This window comes from Heptranchias perlo, chromosome 29 (assembly GCF_035084215.1).
Source record: "Heptranchias perlo isolate sHepPer1 chromosome 29, sHepPer1.hap1, whole genome shotgun sequence".
Lineage (NCBI taxonomy): Eukaryota > Metazoa > Chordata > Chondrichthyes > Hexanchiformes > Hexanchidae > Heptranchias > Heptranchias perlo.
In genome coordinates, this window is record NC_090353.1 from 33400875 (window position 1) to 33426656 (window position 25782).

General features: G+C 44.5%; 1 protein-coding gene across 1 annotated transcript in view; it reads left to right on the plus strand.

The window, feature by feature from the left end:
• The window catches only part of LOC137299590 (guanine nucleotide-binding protein G(I)/G(S)/G(O) subunit gamma-7), a 250750-nt gene extending 226335 nt beyond the window's left edge, over nucleotides 1–24415 (plus strand). Inside the window, exon 7 of the transcript XR_010957955.1 lies at nucleotides 24377–24415. The gene's annotated coding sequence lies outside the window, so the exon portion shown is untranslated. The remainder of the gene's footprint in view (nucleotides 1–24376) is intronic.
• Nucleotides 24416–25782: the final 1367 nt, after the last annotated feature.

Consider the following 25782-nt stretch of genomic DNA (forward strand, 5'->3'; position numbering starts at 1 on the left):
ATTCTCTGGTTAAAGAAGTTTCTCCTGAATTCCCTAATGCATTTATTAGTAACTATCTTATATTTATGGCCTCTAGAGTTTTGTTATTGCATGAGAGTTGGATCAGTTGTAATGATTTTGCAGCAGTGCAATCTGCTGTCATTTTATTCTCTCAAGTCTCCAACCCTAATCTTCGAAAGCGATTGTTTTCAGTGCTGATGTTTGCAAATGCCAGCTGAAACTTATCCTTGAAATTATCCTCTTAGCACAATCCTGTGAAGGTTAATGTTTAGCTGTCTGCTGCCTGCTCTGTTGTTTAATGATTACCTGCGAATGGCATGGTGCTGATATTCATGTGATGCCTGCAGGACAACGGTCACTTCAGAGCTCAGCACCGACCTGAACTGAAGCAGCTCAAGTGAAGCCAGCAGAGAATCTTGTGAAAACTCCCCACATCAGGCTTGCATTCTTAAATTACATATCTATATGTGATGTGGAGATGCCGGTGATGGACTGGGGTGGACAAATGTAAGGAATCTTACAACACCAGGTTATAGTCCAACAGTTTTATTTGAAAATCACAAGCTTTCGGAGATTATCTCCTTCGTCAGGTGAGTGAGTGAATGAGAGGTTCACTCACTCACCGATTTGAGATTTGAGAACCTCTCATTCACTCACTCACCCGACGAAGGAGATAATCTCCGAAAGCTTGTGATTTTCAAATAAAACTGTTGGACTATAACCTGGTGTTGTAAGATTCCTTACATATATCTATATGTAGTTGAGGTGCAGCGAAATGCATATCCAGCATCCTATCAAGAAAGAAAGACTTGCATTTATATAGTGCCTTTCACAACCTCAGGACGTCTCAAAGCGCTTTACAGCCAATGAGGTACTTTTGAAGTGTAGTCGCTGTTATATTGTTGGAAACACGGCAGCCAATTAACACACAGCAAGGTCCCACAAACAGCAATGTGATAATGACCAGATAATCTGTATTAGTGATATTGTTTGAGGGATAAATATTGGCTAGGAGATCAGGGCTAACTCCCCTGCTTTTCTTTGAAGTAGTGCTGAGGGATCTTTTACATCCACCTGAGGGAGAAGATGGGTCCCTCGGTTTACTGTTTCATCTGAAAGATGGCACCTTTCAGGTGAGACAGATAGCACCTCTGACAGTGCAGCACTCCATCAATACTGCACTAGAATGTCAGCCTACATTTTGTGCTCAAGTCTCTGGAGTGGGACTTGAACCGACAACCTTCTGCCTCAGAGGTGAGATTGCTACCCACTGAGCCATGGCTGAGACCCATAAGAACACGGGTTTGTACTGAATTGGGTGATCTCAGCTGGGGTGGCAGTAGGAATAGTGTCCTTGGGTCAGAGAAATGACAAAAACCAGCAAGGGTTCCCTTCTTGCTTACTGTCCAGATGACCCTGCTGAAGTTGTACGTGCAGATATCAGATGATCTTGAGTCAGCATCTTCAGGATAGGAGAAAAAAAGTTCCTAGACCTGCCCCATCATAATCCCATAAAAACTCCCCTTTCAGGTGCTTCACAGCCAGGGGCACAGACTAAGTGCATGGGAGAAAACATCGAGTGTGAATCGTAAATGCAGCTGGAAGGACTGACACGCAAAGGCAGTTTTGTTTTCATTGAAGTGTATAGCAGGGTAAAAGGTGAGAATCGTTGAATCACTCCCTCTGAGCAAGTCAGAATTCGATCCTAGATGACAGACTTATTTCTGCAAAAGGACAGCGCTGGGTATTCTGGGCCCCAGAGGGAATACCCTTGTTCTCCCATCCCCCTCTGTGTGAGAACCTGACTTGCCCGATTAACCTTGTCATATGAAGCACCTGGAGGCAGTGTGGGAGCTGGGGTGGAATTGGAGACCACAATGCATTGCTGCAGTGACTTCACTGACAGTGATGCACAACGAGAAGATCAGCAATAAATATTTATCCCTCAATCAACATCACTAAAACAGATTATCTGGTCATTATCACATTGCTGTTTGTGGGATCTTGCTGTGTGCAAATTGGCTGCCGCATTTCCTACATTACAACAGTGACTACGCTTGAAAAAGTATTTAATTGGTTGTAAAGCGCTTTGGGACGTCCTGAGGTCATGAAAGGTGCTATATAAATGCAAGTCTTTCTTTCAATCACTGAGGCATGCATACTTCCCATTTTATCAATGGCTTCACCAGCAATTAAGTTGTATTCCCTTGGCGAACAACCAGCCTTATTTGCATTTTATCACCTGACAATCAATTCTCCATAATTAAAAAAAATCCTTCTGTGAACCTTGACTAAAGAGTAAAATGCCAATCAGTGATTTTTTTTTCCCATGACAACGATTCCCCCATCCTCCCTCCACGTGGCCTCGAGCCCAAAACTCTGTGTTCACTAAAGTCCATCAGGACAGCCTGTTCCCAGACTCTCTCATGACCCACTGTTTTCCTGGAAGAGATCCCCAGACTTTGCACTTTCTGAAAATTATTCAATTTCTTTTTTTCTGATTTTTTTCTTGTTCAAACTTGGAAACCACTTAGAAAGTAAAATAGTTTTTTCTTTCCTCACAAAATCCCCCTTTGATAGCAGGTGCATGGGAATACCATCACCTCCAAGTTTCCCTCTAAGTCACACACCATCCTGGCTCGGACATATATCGGCCGTTCCTTCATCATCGCTGGGTCAAAATCCAGGAACTCTCTAGCAAACAGCATTGTGGGAGCACCTTCACCACACGGACTGCAGCTGTTCAGGAAGACCCTCCACACCCTTGTCAAGGACAACTAGGAATGGGCAATAAATTCCGCCTTGCCAGTGATGCCCACATCCCAAGAATTAATATTTTTAAAAATCCTGTCGGAGGTTACCTGTCGGCCATTTGAAGGAGAAAGGCCAGTCTGCACTAAAGAATCTGTGACTTGTGCAAAAAAGATCTCAGTCAGCTCTTCCCTGGAAATCCTCAAACTAAGCAGAACAGGAACCCCCTCTGCCCCCTCCACACCAACACTCTGGACCAGGAACCCCCTCCACACCAGCCCCCTAGACCAGGAACCCCCTGCACACCAGCCCCCTAGACCAGGAACCCCCTGCACACCAGCCCCCTAGACCAGGAACCCCCTCCACACCAGCCCCCTAGACCAGGAACCCCCTCCACACCAGCCCCTTAGTCCAGGAACCCCCTGCACACCAGCCCTATAGACCAGGAACCCCCTGCACACCAGCCCTATAGACCAGGAACCCCCTCCACACCAGCTCTATAGACCAGGAACCCCCTCCACACCAGCCCTAAAGACCAGGAACCCCCTCCACACCAGCCCCCTAGACCAGGAACCCCTCCACACCAGCTCTATAGACCAGGAACCCCCTCCACACCAGCCCCCTAGACCAGGAACCCCTCCACACCCGCTCTATAGACCAGGAACCCCCTCCACACCAGCCCCCTAGAGCAGGAGCCCCCTCTACACCAGTCCCCTAGACCAGGAAGCCCCTCCGTACCAGCCCCCTAGACCAGGAACCCCCTCCACACCAGCCCTATAGACTAGGGGTGTCAAAACTATGTCTCATTGGCCACATGTGGCTTTCAATCCCTGGTAATGTGGGCTATAAATCACAAGCAACTCCCTTTACTTGCACTGACATTCATTTATTGTTGGTTTGAATTTTGTGGAGGTTTGGGAAGGGCTGTTCTTAGTGCTGTTGCCTTCTTGGTGGATAAATTCCAAATCAGAACACCAAAGTCTGTTATTACCTGCAACCAGAGATATACGCAAAGTAATGGGACCAGGGATTTAATCTTAATATGTCGCCCTCAAGACTCCATGGGATACACCTAAGCAGCTTATGAAGATATAACGGTTGGACACTACTTTCTCTCGACTGTGCTTTGGTGCAGATATATCTTTGGTGTATCATTCTACCAAATTTATACCAGTATATCCAGTGTGTAACATTATATGTTTGTATCAATGTATTTGTATCAGCACATTCTCAGTGTAACATTGCACCTGATTTAACCAGTATATCCCTCTGTGAAACATTAGATGGTACAGTGTATCTATACCAACACACTTGCCTGAAACATTTGCCTGAGGAAGGAGAAAATCTCCGAAAGCTTGTGAATTTAAAATAAAATTGCTGGACTATAACTTGGTGTTGTAAAATTGTTTACAATTGTCAACCCCAGTCCATCACCGGCATCTCCACAACACACTCTTAGTGTAACATACTGGATTTATACCACTGCATCCTCAGTATTAAACTAAACTGATGTTATACTAGTACATGGTGAGTGTAACATTATACAATATATTGTAGTTATATTGACACAGCTTTGTCATTATGTGCCAATACATCCTCAGTGTGAAATTGAGCAATGCAAACTGAAAGTCACAGGTTTGATCCCTGGTCTGTGCTGAGCTGGCTGAACTTAGCTAGTGCAGCAACAAGGACATTATAATTGGTTTCAGCCCCCACAGGGTTGGGAAGCAAGAAAATGGGTCAGGGCTCCCCTTCTTGATTGACATCCAGTCCCTGCTGGAAAGTGTAAGTGTGGTGAGGACAGGACTGGGTTTTGCTGAGATATTGTTTATGGTTAAATAGCCTGGCGACACTCATTGTCTAGATTCACATATAGAGAATGGGCCACTTGGGTGACTTACTGGAGGCTGCTATTGAATAAGGGGAGGTATGGAAATTTATCAAATAAATAGAATCGTCCAGGTAGAAAATGAAACCAGGTTTGAATAATCTCGTGTTGTTCATTTTTCTGAAATATTTGATGTGATTGTAAAATGGGAAATCGCAACTTTTTCATTATATAGAATTACATAGAATTTTACAGCACAGAAACAGGCCATTCAGCCTAACCATTCTATGCCAGTGTTCATGCTCCACACGAGCCTCCTCCCACCTTTCTTCATCTAACCCCATCAACATATCCTTCTGTTCCTTTCTCCCTCATGTGTTTATCTAGCTTCCCCTTAAATGCATCGATGCTATTCGCCTCAACCGCTCCATGTGGTAACGTGTTCCACATTCTCACCACTCTGTGTAAAGAAGTTGCTCCTGAATTCCTTATTAGATTTATTGGTGACTTTCTTATATTTATGGCCCCTAGTTTTGGATTCCCCCACAAGTGGAAACATTTTCTCCATGTCTACCCTATCGAACCCCTTCATAATTTTAAAGGCCTCTATCAGGTCACCTCTCATCTTTCTCTTTTCTAGAGAAAAGAGCCCCAGCCTGTTCAGCCTTTCCTGATAGTTATAACCTCTCAGTTAATCTTCCTCCCTGGAACTGTGATAATTAAAATGATCAACATAGGAATTCCACCCCCCCACCCCACACCTCCCCCAACCCCCATTCAAATGCCTGTACTATGTGCAACACACGTACTTCCGAAACACTGAGGGATTTTGGCAGCAGTTTCCATAACAGTGTTGCAAATAATCGTGATGTGGCGATGCCGGTGATGGACTGGGGTTGACAATTGTAAACAATTTTACAACACCAAGTTATAGTCCAGCAATTTTATTTTAAATTCACAAGCTTTCGGAGGCTATCTCCTTCCTCAGGTGAACGATGTGGAAATCATCGAGTCAAGTTCACAAGCAGGGGAGCAGGATGTTCTACAAAGTCCACTAGACCAGTTCAGTCACCTGCAATGAAAGAGAATCAGCTATTGCTGAGCGTCCGTGACCCCTGTGAGTGACGTCAGCCAACCTTTTGAGTTACTGTCAGTGTCACTGCACTCACAGCGGCTGGTCTCTGACCTGTGACCTTTGCTTTGAGCTCCTCCAGGGACCCTGATGATGATCTGGCCCTGGTCACTGCTGGCATTCAATCTCTTCTTGCAGGCATTTATGAGCCTCTGATGCATCAAGGGAATGGCCGCGAGGGAAACGAAAAACAAAACAAAAACAAAACAGCTTGTTCTGGTAGATACTGCACAGGGCACTGCATTCTACCCAACTAGAGAACTGAACAGTTTGTTAAAAGGCATTGATTTGTTTTGAGAGAAAAAAAAACTTGCAACAGACTTAAAAATTTGTGCTAAAGTTTGGCTTCATTTATTTTCCCCCTCGGTTTTCTCACCTCCCCCCCCTTCCCCCCCCCCTTCCCCCCATAGTATTGATCTCCAGTGGGGTTACAGTTCTATGAGTGGCAGTCAGGATGCCCTACCTTACCCAGTTACTATGTTCCATACGGGAACCCAGACAGCGAGTGCCGGCAGGCAGTTTCACTGCGGGGATTACAATAGCCAAGCTCCATCCTGCCTTCCCCAGACATGCACTTCCATTGGGGGTGGAGATAACAATCAGGAGCCGAGCTTGTCTCCCTCCCTAGCCCCAGGGCAGTTGGAGCAGCACAACAGCCGCCCCCAGCTGAGAACAGAGAAGAGATTGAACCTTCAACCTTCCTGATTTGTGGGGCTCAGACCATTCCCATTACTCTTTTCAGATTTTGGTTCCTGTCATACAGGGCTGCAAGGATGGTCCACTGGGAGGTTCACTGGGACAGCAAGGCTGAGAAAAGAGCTGCCTCAATGGCTAAGCTGGTTAATTGTAGACAATTTTACAACACCAAGTTATAGTCCAACAATTTTATTTGAAATTCACAAGCTTTCGGAGGCTTCCTCCTTCCTCAGGTGAATGTTGTGGAAATGAAATCCTCGAACCCTTCGCACTTATAAATCACAGAACAATGCCTGGTGATTACAGATAGTCTTTCCAACTGCCCGTTGCCACAGCAATCACAGTGTGCAGACAGAGAGGTGTTACCTAAAAGGCCACCGAATATACAAACCACCAAAAAAAAATAGAAAAGACAGCAAATGACCCGTTATATTAAAAACAGATAACATATGTTTGCTGGTGGGGTTACGTGTAGCGTGACAGTGTAGCGGGCAGTTGGAAAGACTATCTGTAATCACCAGGCATTGTTCTGTGATTTATAAATGCGAAGGGTTCGAGGATTTCATTTCCACATTCACCTGAGGAAGGAGGAAGCCTCCGAAAGCTTGTGAATTTCAAATAAAATTGTTGGACTATAACTTGGTGTTGTAAAATTGTTTACAATTGTCAACCCCAGTCCATCACCGGCATCTCCACATCTAAGCTGGTTAAGGCAGAGAGTAGCTCAGCCATACAGACCAGGAAATACAATTCATGGCCTGTGTTGAGTTAACTGCTCTCAGTCAAGGTAGCAGCAGCGTAGGCACTTCAATTGGCCTAAGTGCCCCTGAGTCAGACGGTTGCGGGTTCACCTTGCCTCCTAATGTACCAACATAAACACCTTGCCTGTGTGGCCTCTGAGAATTCCAGTCAATTCTTAGAACCAATAGCACATAATTGTTAAAATATATTGTTAATTCTGAGAATATTGTCAATTTATGAAATGCTTGGTGGTTCTGCATCTTTCTGCAGTTTGCAGAATCATCTTTTCCCTCCCTTGCCCTCAGGCCCTCACTTGGCAACTTACATTCTTGTTTTCGGTTCTGTTTTTCCTATTTTGATCCCCTTCTCTCCTGTAAATGTAACTCTCGTCGGGGTGTGGTTCTAACAGCACCGATAGCCGTCACGTACCTCACCGTAGTGGCTATTCAGCATGTGCAATACTGTCAGCAGGTTATTTGACAACAGAAAGAACCTGCATTTATAATTGACATTTCATATCCGCAGGGCGTCCCAAAGCACTTCACATCCAATGAATTACTTTTGAAGTGTAATCACTTTTGTTATGAAGGCAAATGGAGCAACCAATCTGTGCACTGCAAGGTCTCACAAATGAGATAAAAGAAAGAACTTGCATTTATATAGGGCCTTTCGGGATGTCCCAAAGCACTTTACAGCCAATGAGGTACTTTTGAAGTGTATTCACCAATGTAACATAGGAATCATGGTAGTCAATTTGCGCACAGCAAGCTCCCACAAATAATAATGTGAGAATGACCAGATAATCTGTTTTTAGTGATGTTGGTTGAGGGATAAACATTGGTCGAGCCCTGCACTCCTCGAAATAGTGTCGTGGGATCTTCTTTGTTCACCTGAGAGGGCAGGCGGGACCTCGGTTTAACGTCTCATCCGAAAGACAGCACCTCCAACAATGTAGCACCCTCTCAGTACTGCACTGAAGTGTTAACCTAGATTATGTGCTGAAGTTCTGCAGTGAGTCTTGAACCCACGACTTTCTAACTCAAAAGCCCCAAGCGCAACCACTGAGCCAAGCTGACATTTTTGAGGGATTATATCTTTACCGATATCTACATACCTGTATTTTCCAGTAAGAGTCACTGGATAACAATTGGGAGCAGAGATCCTGGCTGCTTCTACACCTGACTAGCTCAAGAATTCTGAGGCCAATTACAGTGTTCCACCACCACCACCTTAGCCTAGTTTAGCTTCGTACAGATTGGAAGCCAGTGATCAAACTTTGGACAACCTGATCTGAATGGCTCAGGTACACCAGGCAGTGAATTTTCAAGTCAAACCCATGAGTGAATTATCTTTTCCCCGAATCCAGGTTAATCCAGTTTTTTTTAAAACTTAATACATGAAATTATCGCAAGGGTAGTAAATAGAAAAGGTCATAACCAGAATGACTTAATAAATGTGTCACTCGAGAAACTGATCATAAGCTACTAACAACACAGCCACTATTGAGCTCTCCGATGAGTCTCACTATTGCTATCCTGTGATGCGCCCTCTATTTATACTACCTTTGTAAAGGACAGTTTACACTGCAGGAAGCAGATCTTCCAAAGCATTCTCAATTTTACTTATAACTCACTCACTTCCCTGCTTTTCCTAAGTGGAGCCATTTCACAACGATTCAGTGCTATTGGCAAGTAACACAGAAAAGTAGCAAAGTAGCATTGCTGCATAGAAACTCTCCCTTTATTACAATACTTTCACTATCAAATAAATGATAGTTTCTATATTACAACAATTTGCATTTATATAGCGCCATTAACATAGTAAAACGTCCCAAGGTGCTTAAAAGATTAGAACAGTGACCACACTTCAAAAGTACTTCATTGGCTGTAAAGCACTTTGGGACATCCTGAGGTCATGAAAGGCACTATATAAATGCAAGTCTGTTTGTTAGGTCACGCATCAGCTGAAGTCAGGTGGACAGGCAGAGCTCCTAATCACTCTCTCACTGCTGCTCTGAGCTTCCTCGAGAGTAGCCTGGTGATTGTTTTTCTTTCCCCTAGCACAGCACAACAAGCAACACCTACCCAATTTTTTTAAAAATCGCTTCAAATCAAAAACCTAACACTGGTCAGAAAGCCAGGAGGTAGAACAGGGGTGGGAATGCATTACAGCAGTGCAGAAGAATTTGCCAGTTGGAATGGGTGACACAGGGAAAGGAGAATGTTGGTCAGAGTCCATCATCATTTATAGTGGCATAAATCTGCACCAGCACAAAACAAGGCCCTTAGGTGGGTCTTGTTTAAATTATAATTTTTCACACAGAAAGATATAATGCATTTCGGAGGCTGGATTCCAGGCCAGCTCCAACCTCTGAAATATGTTTTGCACTCAAAGGACGTCAGCTGCCCAGTACAAAGTGACCCAACAGATCTCCAGAGAGGTTGGATAAGTTGCCTTGGATTGAAACATAAAGAACACAATGGAACTCAATCAGATCTGAACTCTTATTAATTTACTGCTGACTGCCAATGTGCCTGAGCTCCTCGAACAGTTTCACACAAGGTGCTTTTTGCATTACAGGATTGCAGCCAAAGATGCTCAGTGTTTGCTGCATTCCGTAGTGTAAAAGAGTCAACCCACAGTGAACCTGCAGCATAGTAGACCCACGAATCTGCCATCAGGTAAACACAGGTAGCTGGTTGCCCTGTGTTTGCACTCCATTTAAGCAATCAGGTCTCTGTATTACACAGTGGAGCACTTATAGGCTGGCACCCCACAGGATGCATTGAAGGATGGCAGTGATAAAGAAAGACTTCCATTTCTATAGCGCCTTTCAGGACCTCCAGACGCCCCAAAGTGCTTTTCAGCCAATGAAGTACTTTTTGAAGTGTAGTCACTGTTGTAATGTAGGAGACACATCAGCCAATTTGCACACAGCAAAGTTCCACAAACAGCAATGAGATAATGACCAGATAATCTCTTTTTAGTGATGTTGGTTGACGGATAAACATTGACCAGGACACCGGGGAGAACTCCTCTGCTCTTCTTCAAAATAGTGCCGTGGAATCTTCTACGTCCACCTGAGAGGGCAGATAGGGTCTCGGTTTAACCTCTGATCCTAAGGACGGCACATCCGACAGTGCAGCACTCCACACTGGAGTGTCAGCATAGACTTTTGTGCTCAAGTCTCTGGAGTGGGACTTGAACCTTGTGACTCAGAGGCCAGAGTGCTACCACTGAGCCACGGCTCACACTCTTGGTGTACAGAGGTCACTTGTTGAGACAGGAGCAATTTTTGGGGCCGTGTAAAAGAAGTTTTAAATTATCATATAAGACTTAGGCCTAGAAATCGGACTGCGCCTGAATCGGGGCACAATCCCGGTGCAGCACACACGCCGAATGAGGCCGGCGGCCGGACCACAGCAAATTGGTCTGCTGGCCTCATTAGCACAGTGCCAACGAGATGCAGGCACCATTCACGGCCTCGGAAGCAGCACGCTGGTTGAGCTGGGGATAGTGGGGGGGTGGGGGCAGCAAATTGGCCCGTTCAGATGTCGGCCAAGAGCCTCAGGAGAGTCGGTGGCGGGGGAAGGACGGAGGCAATTGGAAGAGGGGGGGGGGTTGAAAGCGGTGCCCGGCATCAGCCCGCGGGTTTAATGTGGAGCCGGGAGGAGAACACTTGCTCCTCCTGCCCCTATAATAAGGTAAGCAAAAAACTTTTAACTTACCTTCCGGGTGGCAGCCTCCAGCAGCAGCCTTGAAGAACCGCTGGTTTGACTGCTGAGCACCTGAAGAAACTGACTGCAGCACAGACAGAGCATCCTGCAGTCACTTGAAGTCCAATTTGGCAAAGGGGCCTGAAACATGCGTTCGGTCCCCGATTTGCATATGCAGTGGGACTAACGCCAGTTTCAGGCGCACACCCTAAATGCCTACTGAGCAGCCCTAACCAATATAGCGGGTATTAAATACACTCCTGACTACTCTTGAGCATGTAGTCTTATTGTACAAACCGAATTTTTTATTCTGTATTTTAAAAAAGCAGGGAAGTTCTCCCTGGTGTCCTGGCTAATATTTATCCCTCAACCAACATCACTGACTACCTGGTCATTATCACATCACTGTTTGTGGGATCTTGCTGTGCGCAAATTGGCTGTCGTGTTTTCTATATTACAACAGTGACTACACTTCAAAAAGTGCCTTCATTGGCTGAATAGCACTTTGGGGCGTCCTGAGGTCGTGAAAGGTGCTGATCACGAATGAATAGCAAAGTGCTGAACGGCTGCCAGCAACGATGAAACTAGACCCCATTGAGAGTCAGCATCTTCAGGAGCGGAGGGGAGAAAACTGGGGTGGGGGGGGAGTGGGAAAAATACAGCAATTTCATTACCGATGTTACACAGCTGCAGGGAGCTCTGCACTTTGCACTTTCTGTTGAAGATGAGGAGGAGGAAGTTGGGGTTTGGCAAACCTTGAGCAGTAATCTCGTGCAATAAATCAACTGCTGGAACTTGGCAGCTCTGTACTGTCAATTTTTGTTTGGTTTGAAATAGTGGTACGTTGCCCTGTGTATTTATGTTTGTGTGAACAGAGTTAAGTGCTTTCTGATTCAGTAACTAGCATTCGAGGTTCTATGTCAAATGAAGCTGAGGTTGTCAAGTCGTCCTTTTTCCTTGCTAAACTCAAAGTACAGTAAGTTCCAGAATCTTTTGTTCCTCTGCGGTCAAACAGTCTGCACATTTCTCAACAATAAATCCTGATTCTCCATCACACTATGTGCTCAGTTAATGACGCCCTCTTTATTCATCCTGACAGCTTTGACAATTCTTACTGTTAATACCTCTCAACTCCGTACTGCCCTCTGATTGTAACTGTGCTGCTCTGAGTCTCATCCTTTTCACTTTCCAGTTTTCTCTCCGGCCATCCTTTCTGTTGACTGTGGTGGAACCACCTCACCCGAATGACCATTATTCATTTGAGAAGCTTGGAAATGAGTTCCGGCGAGCTATCAAAAGCCAATCCCCTTCTGACCCAATGTCTGCACACATGCATTGCTTAGTAGGGTGCGCTGGACAGCAATCAGAAGTAGGAACCCTCCGAGTCTTTCCCTTCCCTAACCCCAGGGTGCTGTGACCAATTGTAGCCCCTCTACATCAGTCCTCCCTGAGATCAGCTAATTCAGCACATGCTGGAGATTGAACCTGGGATCTTCGCCGGTCTTTACAGCTTAGAAGGGGAAGGCTTTATTTCTGATCTCTTGGGACGGCATCTTAACTTTTATCCTTATTTGTGAAGGTCAGGTCTAAATGAACCAAATAAGCTCCCCTATTCCAGTGAGATACTTTTGTATTTTAGGTCAATTTTGGGTCCATTCTCAACCACATAACATCTTAAAGATTGAAACAGCTTTGAATTCAGTACAGTCCCAAACTGTCCAAACCCACAATAACAAATCAGTGTAACCTGATAGTTCTGTTCCAGTTACATTTTCTTCCCCAACAATTCTATCCTGAAGGTTCTGGTTCTTTTTGGGGTACATTTCTACAGGTGTTGGCAGCACTTCGGTACTTCATCCACGTGGCCATTGTTCACGCATGAATGATCAAAAGCTATTTGACCATGATAGCACCACCTATCCTCACCGGACATCCGGATGCACGCATTTTTCAGGAGAGTCACTGGATTAGGAGTGGGAATCCTGGCTGACTTTTCTCCCTCCTTCTTCGCTCAGGGATTTCCCCCCACCCTCCCCAACCCACCCCAGCTAACAGAGCACAGACCAGGAATCAAACTTGGGAGCTTCCTGGTTTGCGTGCCCCAGTTCGACAATACATCTGCCAATGGAGCTATCAAGGGAGCTGAAGCACTTTCTTTTATGACCCATTTTCAATGTGTACAGGTGCACTTCCATTGAACACACATTGGTGCCAGTAACATATACCCTTGGCACATTACCGGTGTAAGAGCAGTGACTCACTCCTTTACCTTTGCTAAATGTCAGCCTCTGTAACAATGCCCAGGATATTATGATGATTCGACCCAGAGCTTACTAATTTAATTTAAACCCCCTCCACCCTGTTCTACATTTTGTAAATTATCTCTTTCTTACTCCTTTTTGGCTCATGCTCCCCTACCCACCTCCCTTTGCGTGACTATCCTCTGACCAAGAGCAGGGAGAGTAATCAGCAAAATTGAAACCTGCAGCTAAATAGTGCAACCCACTGTATCACCATTCTCATATTATAACCAGTATAACTTGCTGTATCACCGTTCTCATATTATAACCAGTATAACTCACTATATCACCGTTCTCATATTATAACCAGTATAACTCATCATTCTCATATTATAACCAGTATAACTCACTATATCACCGTTCTCATATTATAACCAGTATAACTCACCATTCTCATATTATAACCAGTATAACTCACTATATCACTGTTCTCATATTATAACCAGTATAACTCACCGTATCACCATTCTCATATTATAACCAGTTTAACTCACTGTATCACCATTCTCATATTATAACCAGTATAACTCACCGTATCACCGTTCTCATATTATAACCAGTATAACTCACTGTATCACCGTTCTCATATTATAACCAGTATAACTCACTGTATCACCGTTCTCATATTATAACCAGTATAACTCACTGTATCACCGTTCTCATATTATAACCAGTATAACTCACTATATCACCGTTCTCATATTATAACCAGTATAACTCACTGTATCACCGTTCTCATATTATAACCAGTATAACTCACTGTATCACCGTTCTCATATTATAACCAGTATAACTCACTGTATCACCGTTCTCATATTATAACCAGTATAACTCACTGTATCACCGTTCTCATATTATAACCAGTATAACTCACCGTATCACCGTTCTCATATTATAACCAGTATAACTCACTGTATCACCGTTCTCATATTATAACCAGTATAACTCACCGTATCATCATTCGCATATTAAAAGCAGTATAACTCACTGTAATACCATTCACAGATTAATGATTGAAAAGAGCTGATCATCTCATTAACCGTTGAGCCGGGAGTGAGCAACACGCTGTGCATTTCACAATCCAACTTCTCCCATCTCCACAGTGATACTAGCAGGCAGTGGAAGTGCAACTGTCTGGTTGCAGCACACTCAGAACCAATTGAGTTGCTATTCGATTCCTTGGTGCCAAATAAAAGTGTCGTAAGTGTCCAATTACCTCTCCACCCTCTGCGATTCTCTCCTCTGCCTGAAAGCACTGACTCATCAGGGATGGTCCCTAAGACATGGCAGCTCTCCCTATTTCACAGAAATACCTATTCTTCATGTGTGATCTGAAGGTCTTCTTACATTATATGAATGCAGCCACCAGAGAAAGGCCAGGGCGGGGGTGGTGGGAGTTTTAACCCTACCCACCTGACGGAAACTGGGCAGTTAAAATGTCCCGGGTTACTTACCTGCCAGAAAGCCGCCCGACTCCCGCCATTTCCTATTTTAACAGACACTTCTGGTCAAGCAGCTAAGCTGCCCGCCCAAAGCCAGCAGGGTCCTAATTCATTTATACTAATCGGTGTCCAATGACATCACTAGGCCGCGACAGCAATTTTAACTTTGGCCTGAGTTGGGAAGCTGCAGTGGTTGTCTCTCCCACCAGGTGATGGCTGGTGTGAAGAGGATCGGGAAGCTGAGGAAACCCAGGCAGGGAAGATTTTTACTGTCCTTTGTGCTGCCGGGAAGAAAAGGAGTTCCCCCCCCACCCCCGCCAAACCCTGCCCCAGACCCCACAAGGGAAGGTTAGGTCTCCCCTGCCCAGAATCCCTACCATGACACCCTTCGGAACTCCCTTCCCCACATGGACCCGAGTGCCAAAAGCCAGCAGCTACTTCCCGTGGCGTGTTATTGAGACCTAGAGGTTAAAATCTGCGTGACAGACTGCTGCGGGCAGGCAGCCGGGCGGGAAACTAACCGAGTTACCGCCTGAAATCGGCTGGCGGTTAAAATCTCCCCCTAGGTCTCCCCTCTGCACTCTATAGCGTAAGCGAACCTGGCCCTCTCGTCCTGACAGCATCGTAAACTCACGAAAATATGGGCCTACGATTCTGCAATTGGGAAAGGGAGCCGGGTTTAGCAATGTGAATGTGGGGAGGTGGTCCTGGGCATTTTCTGTTCTGCAGAGGCTCCAGATAAAAGCGGAGCCCAGTGTGCTTATGGGTCTTCAGTCCCCTGAATGTAAAAGTCAGAGAATGGCTGCAGGCGTCATTCTCCCACCACGTGGATGACAGAAGCACCAAATATAAAAGTGCCTCTAGATCACTGAGTCTCATCCTGTCCTTGCCAAACATTTACTTACCAGCAGGATTCACTGACTGCAATCAGGAGCAAGAAACCTGGCTGATTTTTACCTCCCTACCCCAGCAGAGCCGTGGCCCAGTTGCAACACCCCTACAGCTGTGATCAACTAACACAGGACCAACAGGGGTTTGAACCTATGAAGTTCATTCCCTACAGTGCCAGCAATGGCTCAGTGGTAGCAACTCTCACCTCGGAGTCAGAAGATTGTGGGTTCAAGCCCCACTCCAGAGACTTGAGCACCTAATCTAGGCTGACACTCCAGTGCAGTACTGGGGGAGTGCTGCACTGTCAGAGGTGCCGTCTTTCAGATGAGATGTTAAACTGAGGCCCCATCTGCCCTCTCAGATGGATGTAAAAGATCCCAAGGCACTATTTCGAAGAAGAGCAGGGGAGTTCTCCCCGGTGTCCTGGGCCAATATTTATCCCTCAACCAAGATCACTAAAACAGATTATCTGGTCAATATCACATTGCTGTTTGTGGGATCTTGCTGTGTGCAAATTGGCTGCCACGTTTGCTACATTGCAACAGTGACTACACCTCAAAAGTACTTAATTGGCTATAAAGCACTTTGGGACATCCTGAGGACGTGAAAGGTGCTATATAAATGCAAGTTCTTCTTCTATTGTTCAGTTCCATATCAGGGGGTGCAATGAACAGCTGAGCCATGACCATACGTTTTCCAACAGCTATCCATGGAAGTCTCCAAGGGTTAGCTTTACTGGAGTTTCATGCTTGCAGGTGTGACTGATCATTGTCACTTCTGTCGCAACAGTTATTTGTTCTTGTTTTCTGTATGTCACGTTATTTGAATGTTAACAAACAATGTGTTTACTTTGTACTCAGTTGTACAGAGTCTTGGTCAGATTCCCTCTGGAGAACTGCATTCAGTCCTGGGCACCGAATCTCAGGAAAGATATATTGGCCTTGGAAGGGGTACAGCGCTGATTCACCAGAACGATCCAAAGGACTAAATTATGAGGCCAGATTACATAAACATGGCTTGTAATCCCTTGAGTTTTGAAGGTTGAAGGATGATCTAATCAAGGTATTTGAAATGATTAAGGGTTTTGATAGGGTAGATAAAGAGAAACTATTTCCTCTGGTGCGGGAATCCAGATCAAGAGGAAATACTTTTTCACACAAAGGGTAATGGAAATCTGGAGCTTGCTCCCCCAGATGGCTATGGATGCTGGGCCCATTGGAGCTTTCAAGAATGAGATCGACAGATTTTTATTAGGTTAGGGTTTCAAGCAATATGGAACAAAGGTGGGTAAATGGAGTTAAGATACAGATCAACCATAATGAATGGTTGAACCAGTGAATGGCAGAACAGGTTCGAGTGGCTGAATGGCCTGCTGCTGTTCCTATGTTCTTAAGCAAGGTGGAGTGAGCTTAATTTGATGCCCCGTGGATAGGATTGTGGGCATTCTAAACAGGAGGGAGGGAACACTTTGGGTAAACATATATTTAATTCAAGTGCCTGGACCCTGTTCCTGATGATAACCAGCTCACGGAGTAGGTTATAAACAACGTGTAAGGGATAAATTATGCAAATTTACAACAGCTTGCAATGCAATATTTGCTCAGTTTCTATAAACCTCACCCAGTAAAGCATCACAAAAAACCCCACAGAATATTTGGGACGTTTTGAAACACGAGGCTAAAAATTACGTAATTCATGATAACAACTGGATGATGCAGCATAATTAGGAACTAGCTTCACCTACCTAGTTTTTTTTTCCACCGCAGTCCTGCATGCAGGCCCTATAGTAGCTCACCCAAGCAACCATTCTTTATGCGCAAGCCTTGGCAGTGCATATCAGCAGGCTAATCGACCGCAGGGAACATCACAGCTGCGCCCGATCCTGTCCTAACCCAACATCGACACGTATACACTTTCTAACGTGGATCACTGAATCTGGAGCAGGAATCCTGGCCAATTTCCCCCTCTCTAGCCCACGGGTGCCGTGGCCGATTGTAGCACCCCTAACGTGGCTCTGACTGAAATCTGCTCAACAGGGATGGAAATTGAGCCCCTCTGATGTCAGCTTGGCACAGTTGGCAGGTTGTGGGTTCAAACCTTAACATGGACTTGGGCACATAATCTAAGCTGACACTTCAGTGTAACACTGAAAGAGTGCTGCATATTTGGAGGTGCTCTGTCTGACTACTTAGGTGGTATAACTATTCAAAGAAGAGCAGGGAATTGCCTGGGCCACCATTCCTTCCTCAACTGTTTCCAATAAAAATAGATTATCTAGTCATTCATTTGCTGTTTGTGAGACCTCCTTGTGCGCAAAATGGCTGGTGGATTATCTGTACTACAACAGTGACCGCACTTTCAGGATAACCCTTTGATTGTGAAGTGTTTTGGAATGTACTGAAAACGTCATAAGGTGAAAGTTCTTCCTTTCTTTCCTGGTCTACTACAACAACAACAACAACAACTACTACTACTACTACTACTACTACTACTACTACTTGCATTTGTATAGCACCTTTAACATAGTAAAATGTCCCAAAGCAGGAGTGTAATCAGACAACATATGACACCGAACCTTATGAGGAGATATTAGGACAGGCGCCAAAAGCTTGGTCAAAGGAGCGTCTTAAAGAAGGAGAGAGAGGCGGAGAGGTTTAGGGTGGGAATTCCAGGCGTGGACAGCTGAAGGCACGGCCGCCAATGGTGGGTCGATGAAAATCGGGGAAGCACAAGAGGCCAGGATTGGAGAAACGCAGAGTTCTCGGTGTTGGGGGGGTGGGGGTGGGTTGTAGGGCTGGAGGAGATTACAGTGACAGGAAGGTAAGGCTTAGTACCACCACACCAGGCAGTGCATTGAACTGCTGAGCCAGTAGGGACAGTACTGCTTTGAAACTAAAGCTCATTTTAAAGTAACATTAGAACCATCACTGTCTTCAAACCAGCACTAATATTGCTACATCACCGTGGGGCCTGTAATGTGAAATAATCAGTCATAATGTATCTATAATCAGGTCTTTAAGTAGTTGAAGAAGGGCTTTTAAATGTTGAAAGCTACAGGTAATAGATGTGAGCTGGTTAGTCAACTTGGAGGTCACAGGACAAGGGGATATAAGTACAAAATTGACAAGCCTGAAGCAAAATAGAGATTAAAAAGCCTTTTTTCCCACAGTGTAATAGATATGTGAAATAGGCCCCTAGCAAGCTTTGTCAATGTTAGTTCAGTTAATTCATTTTTTTTCCACTAATTTTTTTTCTCTGATTTTCCCATTCTCCTTCTTCTCCAGACTCATGCGGAGGTCTAGTTCCACAAACATCAGTAACCAATTGGTAGCTCACCCCAGTGTTCTTTTTGATGTAAAATACTTCTGAATTTCGAATTTGCAGCTGCATAGAGAGTTAGAAGAGTTTGTCAGGACATCGGGAGAGGAGAGGAGAGGAGGGGCTGGGATTGCAGATTTCCAAATGCTGCAGACACCACGATTCGGCAATGGTGCCATGATTCTGCAGATATTGCCACGATTCTGCAGACAATGCCATAATTCTGCAGACAATGCCATGATTCTGCAGACAATGCCATGATTCTGCAGACATTGCCATAATTCTGCAGACATTGCCATAATTCTGCAGACAATGCCATGATTCTGCAGATGATGTCATGATTCTGCAGATGATGTCATGATTCTGCAGACATTGCCACGATTCTGCAGAAGGACGTGGATGAAAATGGCCCTTTGGTGACTAGTTTAACTTTAGAATTCTTTCTACAATCCACTTAAAAACCAGACTGCCAGGTACAAAAGCAAATAAAAATATCGGAACGATAGCTTTTCAAGTTACGTAAGAACATAAGAAATAGGAGCAGGAGTAGGCCATACGGCCCCTCGAGCCTGCTCTGCCATTCAGTAAGATCAGGGCTGATCTTCAACCTCAACTCCACTTTCCCGCCCTATCCCCATATTCCTTGATTCCCTTAGAGTCCAAAAATCTACTGATCTCAGTCTTGAATATACTCAACGACTGAGCATCTACAGCCCTCTGGGGTAGAGAATTCCAAAGACTCTCAACCCCCTGAGTGAAGAAATTCCTCCTCATCTCAGTCCTAAATAGCCGATTCCTTATCCTGAGACTATGCCCCCTAGTTCTAGACTCTCCAGCCAGGGGAAACAGCCTCTCAGCATCTACCCTGTCAAGCCCTCTCAGAATCTTATATGTTTCAATGAGATCACCTCTCATTCTTCTAAACTCCAGAGAATAGCGACCCATTCTACTCAATCTCTCCTCAAAGGACAACCCTCTCATTCCAGGAATCAATCTAGTGTGCTAATCCCTCAAAAACATGTCAGATTGGCTCAATTTGCCTCTGAGTCAAAATGTTGTGAGTCAAAGCAAGTCCCACCTTGGGACTCGAGCACATTTTGTAGGCTAACAATCCAGCACAGTATTGAGAGAGTGATGCATTGTCAGAGGTTCTGTTGTTCTTCAACTATTCAGGTGTATTCAGGTGGACATAAAAGATTCCATGGTGCTATATGAAGAAGAGCAGAGAATTCTCCCAGTGTCCTGGTCAACATTCCTCCCTCAACTAACATCACCAAAAATAAATGATCTGGCCATTCATTACACTTGATGCACGCGGGAGCTTGCTGTGCATAAATTTAGCTAAATTACCCATATAACAACGGTGACTGCACTTCAAATAATAATTCATTGGATGTGAAGCATTTTAGATTATGCCCCGAAGACTTGCTAAATAAATGCAATATTTATTTTTTTAATAAGGCATGGATAAAATTTGACTGCGAACCTTTATTCATAAGTTATCTGGAATACCTGGGATAAATTTGAGTTCCTGGAAGTAAGCTGGAGGCTCACAGGGGAGGAAGTGCCAGTTGTATAACAGAAACCAGTTAAATCAGAATAGAGATAAGGCATTGTTTTACTTGCCAGCTTTAAACCTAATGGGCTCCAGCGAGGTTTTAACATGGAAAGTTAATCTTCACTGACAAGCACAGATTGGATTCAGAGTCCTTCGGAGAAGGGAAAGCACATCCCAAGTAAATGTTGTTGCATTACACTGGCAGGAGTTTAGTAAATGGACGTAATGTATTAATGATATCATCAGGAAACAAGGAGTTAATAACCATGTTGAAAGTGATCATTCTTCTGATATTCAAATCCATGATTTTTTAATGTGAAAACATGGCTTCACACAAAGTAAACCCAGTCACAGCCCTAACCTAATAGAGGTCTTTAAAATTATGAAGGAGTTTGATAGGATAGACCTAGAGAAGATGTTTCTACTTGTGGGGGAAACCAAAACTAGGGGCCATAAGTATAAGATAGTCACCAATAAATCCAATAGGGAATTCAGAAGAAACTTCTTTACCCAGAGAGTGGTTAGAATGTGGAACACGCTACCACATGGAGTGGTTGAGGCGAATAGCATAGATGCATTTAAGGGGAAGCTAGATAAACACATGAGGGAGAAAGGAATAGAAGGATATGGTGATAGGGTTAGATGAAGAGGGGTGGGAGGAGGCTCCTGTGTAGCATAAACACCAGCATAGACCAGGAGGGCCAAATGGCCTGCTCGTGTTGTAAATTCTATGTAATTCTGTGTAATCATATTGATCAAAGAGTCAGCTACTAGTCTGTGCCTATGAAATCAATGAATGATGCCCAGCGAATCCATCTACCAGTTTTTAGCATTATATTATCCACCAACTCTTTCAGTATAATCGGCATCCTTCTCAGTTGATCAAAATAACCTTTTATTCCTTCGTTTCATTTGCGAACATGAACCAAGCATTGAATTTTTCCCTACTTTTCCCTCCAATTTGTCTTTCCTCTTTCCTCCGCTCCTGAAGTCATTGCCTCCCTCACTGGAGCCTGGTTCCATGGGCACTGGGCAGCCTCCAGCAACTCACTCGAGTGGCCACTATTCGTGTGTGAACCTGGACAGTGAGCGTGGGAAACTGTGCAAGGATTACAGCCATAACTGGTCCCACCCGGCACTTTCATTATGGAGTCAGGAGATGAAACCCTGTGGATTTTACCACCTTAAACCCAGCAGGCTGGTAGTTATAGAACCCCGACCGATATTCAGGGCAAGATCATCTAAATAGACCAGAGATCAAACCCCAGGAGCTTCCTGGTTTGTATGGCTTAGAGGTGGAGGCTTAGCTCTGGGTCATTGGAATGGCCAGGACATTAAATTGAATACAAATTGTATCCTCTTACTACCTTATATTTCAAAAAAGGAAGGGTGCCATCTACTTTTATTCTTCATTTTGTGCTTTGCAGCCCATGCTCTGCTATGCGTCAGTCATGGGATATTGTCCTACTCCCTCCTTCATCTTCAGTCAATGGCACTGAACCCCACTCCCACTATATCTGTACATTTAGAAACATTTCTTCGATTGACAACACCAGGGTGGGGCTTGAGTTAGGAAACATCATAGAAGTTATGATGTGAAGATGCCGGTGATGGACTGGGGTGGACAAATGTAAGGAGTCTTACAACACCAGGTTATAGTCCAACAGTTTTATTTGAAATCACAAGCTTTCGGAGCTTTCCTCCTTCGTCAGGTGAGTGCAGGGTTCCATAAAGGCACAGCATATATAGTCAGAGAACAATGCCTGGTGATTACAGATAATCTTTCCAACTGCCCGTTATCACACCTCGGCAGAGAGATAATCACAGCAATCAAAGGAGTGGATGATGTTCAGACAGGGGAACATTACATCCAAGACTACTGAATACGTCCAAGGCGGCCTTCGAGACACACGACAACGCAAAATCGTCGAGCAGAAATTGATAGCCAAGTTCCGCACCCATGAGGACAGCCTCAACTGGGATCTTGGGTTCATGTCACGCTACATGTAACCCCACCAGTGAAAAAAAAAGTTATCTGTTTTTAATACAACGGGTCATTCTCTCTCTCTCTCTGCCTTTCGGGTGTCTCTCTCTCTCTCTCTGTCGTTGTGATCTGTGTATTCAGTAGTCTTGGATGTAATGTTCCCCTGTCTGAACACCACCCACTCCTTTGATTGCTGTGATTACCTCTCTGCCGAGGTGTGATAACGGGCAGTTGGAAAGATTATCTGTAATCACCAGGCATTGTTCTCTGACTATATATGCTGTGCCTTTATGGAACCCTGCACTCACCTGACGAAGGAGGAAAGCTCCGAAAGCTTGTGATTTCAAATAAAACCGTTGGACTAAAACCTGGTGTTGTAAGACTCCTTACAATCATAGAAATTGCTCTCCAGCTCCCTTAAAGTGACTGATTCTGTTGTGCACAGCACAGCCACAAGTGCAATATTAACAATGTGGCATAAACAGAGAAAGAGGCGAGCCAGAGGCCCTCCTTCAACTCCCAGGCTCCTTCCCCAGTCCCCAGTATCTTATGAAGCAAGGGATAATCCATGAAGCTCGGCAGTGATGAATGAACCTGACCCAAAGCCCAAATAAAGATAAAGGCTGCACAGCAAGTATCACCTCCACACCCTCCATCACACAGGTGAAAGGCAGAGATTGAAAATCTGAGAGCAAGCAGGAGCCCCTCCCCATAACTCCTGACGCCAGAAGCCAAACCAAGTTTAAAGAGTTTGAGGTATATCAGGGGCAATTCCAAGGACTTGAAGAGTGGGACTTAACCCATACCAAAAAACTGGGGGGCTGATACATCCACTGGATGGGCCAAACATAATGTAACTATGATAATCATGAGCTGCATGCCCAGCAGCTGCTAAGCAGCAATTAATCTACCCCAAGTGTGGCAAAGAAAGTCATCTCAAATAGGGAGTGCAGTGCATCTATAGTATTAATACTGGGGGGAGATTGCTCTCCCCATGCAACTCTATTTGTTACATAGGGCATTTAAAGGAGTATGAAATACTGTAGTGCGCAAAGATTGATTGAAGACATTTCTTGTTACAAATGTACCGCTTAAAGAAAGTAACATAAATAATAGGCAGGTTGCATTGAAGCAATTAGATACTGAAAATGTGTATCTGTCCACAGTGGATTTGGGCCAGCTCACTGGCAATGTAAGAGATTGCTAAGCAAACAGAAAACTGGACCATGTCAACATTTAAGAATAGATTAGATAGGCAGTTGAAGGAAAGGGGAATAAAGGAATATGGGAACAGAGCAGGCAAATGGGATTAGGACTACTGCTCATGAGGAGGATAAACACAGACTGGTTTGGCCAAACGGCCTGTTTCTATGTTGCAATTTCTATGTAATATGTAATTCCATACCTCACCCGAGTGGACATTGAATATCAGTAGTCTGGGTGGGGTGGGGGGTATTACAACTGAATTCCACACTCACCTGTCTTACACACACACTCACTTTTCTAGCAGAAGTCACTGAACAGCAATCAGCACCAGAATCCCAATCAGATATTTGTGAATTGACAACTCTGAAACAGCCAACTCAGAGAGGCGTGTGTGCACAAGTACATCCATGCATCATGACATCCCTGTGCATCGGTCAGTGGCCCCGCAACCACACACACACACAGAGGAACGTCGCTACACACAGTCACAACTGCTCACATGCACTTTATTTTAGTGGCTTTTTCCCATCCGTTTCAGAATTGGCAATCTGCTGATTGTGCTAATGGCATCAGCAAATTAAGCGTATGCTGTTGGACTCGTTGAGTACGTCCATGAGGGTAAAGCGAGAGGAAATTGGAAAGAAACACTGACACATTGAAGAGGAAAAAATAAAACTGCCACATGCTAGCAACAGGGTGGGGTTGGGTAGCCCCTTAAAGCACCAGTGAATGCACATATACTCAGGCTCTTTCTCGTTGTGTATGTTACTGTGAAATTTGTCTCACATCCTGTTCTACTTATGTTTTCCCCAGGAGTAGGTCACAACTCTCAAAATTCTGGCACAAACTGAAGAAATAGAAAGTTACTTTGACAAAGTTCCTACATGTGCAGCTGCTTTCAAAACTCTTTACATGTATATATTTGAGAAAAATATCACTGACTCACCCCATGTGTCTGCTTATAATACCTTGCAAGTTAATAAAAACTTTAATATTTGCAATTATTTCGATGCTAAATATAAAGTTCAACCAAATTTTTTTTAAAGGGCGGGGTGCAGTGGGGACTTTTATGAGGAGAATTTCTGACGGGGGCTTCCTCAATGACTCAGCATGCTTACCCAGTGAATAGCAGAGCCGTACAGACCAAGAGGTCCCAGATTTGATTCTCAATCTGTATTGAGTTAGCTAGTCTCAGAGGGGTGGTGTTAGGGACACTACAATTGTGCCTCAGCACCTCATGATTGGGGTGGGGGTGTAAGGAGATTGGCTAGAGGTCCCGCTCCTAATCGCTATTCAGCAACACCATGCTGGAAGAACGTCAGGTAAGGACGGGATCGAGCTTGACAGCGATGCCGCTGCAGTCGAATAGCCCACCAACATTCACCATCCAGGACCACTCGTGACCACTTGGTGAGATAATGGAGGCCACCAGCACTTGTGGAAACATCTGCAAAGGAGTCGTCACCCTCAGGAGGGGAAAGGAGGACAGAAAACTGGCAAAAAAAGAGAAAAAGAAATTGGTTGACTCTCCTCTGCGTGCAATTCTATTTGACACTCACTATAGGATTGGGAGCCCTGATTTACTTGGGCAGGGCATGAAATAACTGGCATTCCAGAGTGCAAATACTTTGTAATCTGAGAAATAAGAGTACTGCGCTTCTGCTGCATGCTTTATATATAAAACAAATAAATGTAACAGCTGAGGCTGCAGGTCATTCCAGAAAATCTCTGATTCTTGCAGCAATCACTAATTGCTCTCCTCCGAGTGCTAAGTTGTATCAATGGCTGCTTTCTACGAAAATTGCTCCTTTAACAGTCAGGCTTACTCAGATAGTAGGAAGCTCCAAGCTGTGAATTAATTGAGCAGGTTTCAGTTTTCATTTCATTTAATATTTTCCGTAGAATTACTGAAACACACATTTCTCAAATAGCCTCCTGATATATGACTCATTACATTTCAAAAGATCTCTCTTTTTACAATTTCTCCTCTGTGTGAAAGTAGATGTTCCTCTTTTACTATTACTGCGAGGAATTTAGAAGATTTTAGGCTCTATTTTAAAGCTTCTTTCTGATTTTTTTTTCCTGCCCTCTCCTGGAGTCATGACTCATGCTGGGGTATGGATTCACAGGCATCGCCAGCCCTTCTAGTTCTCCACCCAGCTGACCTCTCTACATGTGTGAGCCTAGGCAGTGAGTTTGGCAGGCCCTTTGACTCTGAA